The 2466-nt window shown below is 42.7% G+C and overlaps 1 long non-coding RNA gene across 2 annotated transcripts; it reads left to right on the top strand.

Annotated features, from left to right (window-relative positions):
- Window positions 1–299: 299 nt before the first annotated feature.
- LOC106816207 lies at window positions 300–1822 on the top strand. Of its 2 annotated transcripts, none has more exons than XR_001394853.1 (3): window positions 300–644; window positions 975–1029; window positions 1774–1822. It is a non-coding gene; the product is annotated as an uncharacterized LOC106816207 (long non-coding RNA). The 2 variants fall into 2 exon arrangements; XR_001394852.1 differs by lacking the exon at window positions 300–644 and adding an exon at window positions 755–767.
- Window positions 1823–2466: the final 644 nt, after the last annotated feature.

Below are 2466 nucleotides of genomic sequence, written 5' to 3'. Positions count from 1 at the left end.
GTGCTTGGGACCTCTCTGCCGGCCATCCAGCATGAATTGTGGACCTGAGTTCCCGAAGTTCCGGGTCTCTCGCGGTTTCATGCTTGAGTTGCTCACGCTTCTGCTCACTCACGGATAGGTTTTCCACGAATGAGTGAACCTGAACGTCCATTTCCTCATCGAGTTCACTGTCCTCATCATTATCCCTATCCAGGTATGCTCGTGACAGCATGTCGGCGATGTACATGTATTTGCCGGGTACGTAGGTGATGCTGATCTGATATCGCTGCAGTCTCAAAAGCATAACTGCATAAAAGTAAAACTGCAGAGAGGTACGCTATTAACACCTTGTCACATACTTACCTCGTCAATCAAGCGATTTACGGATTTAATTGATTCGGATGCTTACGGATTAATAAGATAAGATCAGATTAATCTTTAGCCTTTTTTGGTGTAGCCTATTGTCTTGAGTGTTTTGACTTTGATTTTGTATTTGATATTTTATAGCAATTAAGATAAGCGTCTGCATGATGCAACAATTTTGAAATAAGTAGAATGAATGTTACTGTTTGAATGAATAAACGTTACTTTCTTAGTTCTTCGTTATAGTTTCTTTGCAGCGTTTCAAGACTACGATAAGGATCCCCCATTGGTCAGGCCGCAGTGTAAGTCGAAATGAATGTGTAAGCTTTTATAACAGGTTTCCGCAAACTTCGAAGGTTAACCGGCTATGAGGAAAAATGCTTCGCTTTCCAGCCGCAATATAAAAATTTATATTTTACAGAAAAGTAAGTTTTTTAAATTTTCGTAAACCAGAGAATAACCAGAGATTAAACCTAAATATCACTTATAAATAAATATAAATCTATATAAACCTCTGGCTTGTTCACATGTGGACATGTGCGTTCACATTCGGACATACCATGCACGTGCGTGTCCACATATGCGTGCATTAGCATTGTACAAAAACTGCACTATTTATGATATATTTCCAGCATCATTACCACTTGATGGCAAGAAGAAAGATGTTGGAAGGAGATCTGGAAAAAGGTAACTTTATCTTGATCTATCTTTTTTCTAGTTACTCAGTTATTCAATTATTCAGTATTACTCAATAGATGGGACTGCCTGCAAGAATTATATAAGTTTTGTTCGATATCTGTTGATATAATCAAATAAATAGCCCGATATGTCTAGGTACTAGAACCACGAGTCGCCCCAGTTTGCTCATGCACACATTAGGTAAACGTGGTGCATACATGCAAAGATGTTTCGATGCGTGACTGGCATGACGGTGACGTCTCGTTAAAATAACTAGTTCAAGCACAGTAAAAATGATGCTAGCCGGGATTCATACTCGCATGTAAATAATTACCCCCACCCCCCAGTTATGTTTGTCGCAGAGCGTGTACATTGTCTAGCAGAGCGTGAGGCCGGATACCAGTCTACCCTTTGGCAAAAACAATTACGTGGCTTGCTGCCAGACGCAGTAGACGATCGATAAACCGTGCGCTCGTGTATGCCCATGGTAAAATACGAATGCTGCACGTGAACTCGGCCCACTAAAAACTCGGCCACCCGATTTAAAGCGCGAGAAACAGCATCTATGAATTCATACGATGACACGCTCTAGCTTATCTAAATAAAGTTTTTCATAGCAATGGTCTGGGTCTGGGCTAGTGAAAGTTAGGTCAGGGCTAGTGGTTTTCCTCAGTTACTAAACAGATGGTCTAGTGAAATAAAAAGTTAATGTTGAACCCTGATAATTTCTATTTTGTTTGTTTTTTTCTTCAGAAGAAGAAGTATTCCGGTCGGATGGAGTCTTTCGGAGGTATGTTGACGTAACATAATAATTTCAACCTTCATGCGTGCGTGTGTACCTACATGTGCGTGCATGCGTGCGTGTGCACGTACACGTGCGTGCATGCGTGCGTGCGTGCGCGTGTACCTACACGTGCGTGCATGCGTGCGTGTGCACGTACACGTGCGTGCGTCCGTGTGTGTGCACGTACACGTGCGTGCGTGCGTGCGTGCGTCTGTGTGTGCACGTACACGTGCGTGCGTGCGTGTGTGCACGTAGACATGTGTACGTGAGTAAGTGCGTGTGCACGTACATGTGCGTGCGTGGATGTGCACGTACACGTGCGTGCGTGCGCATGTGTGCAGGTACACGTTCGTTCGTGCGTGCGTGTGTACGTGCGTGCGTGCGTGCGTGCGTGCGTGCGTGTGTAATATCTTATAAACGACATATAGTTTCAGTTATAATATGGATAAATTTGCCCTAAAATGAATATCGTTCGGTTAAATAGCATTTAGGTATAAATATAATTGCACTTTTGTGATTAGCCCTTGGTCTGTAACCTGCAAAATAAATGGTCAAATACGCAACTTTTTCGGGGTCGCGGGTGTCATGGCGCCGTTCAAATTTCGTAGCGTTGATGTGTAAATAATTATAACAATTAAATTAGGTATCAGGTAACAAATACG

Source organism: Priapulus caudatus, unplaced genomic scaffold (genome assembly GCF_000485595.1).
Source record: "Priapulus caudatus unplaced genomic scaffold, Priapulus_caudatus-5.0.1 Scaffold1314, whole genome shotgun sequence".
NCBI classification, from domain to species: domain Eukaryota; kingdom Metazoa; phylum Priapulida; class Priapulimorpha; order Priapulimorphida; family Priapulidae; genus Priapulus; species Priapulus caudatus.
This window is presented reverse-complemented; position numbering and strand designations above follow the sequence as displayed.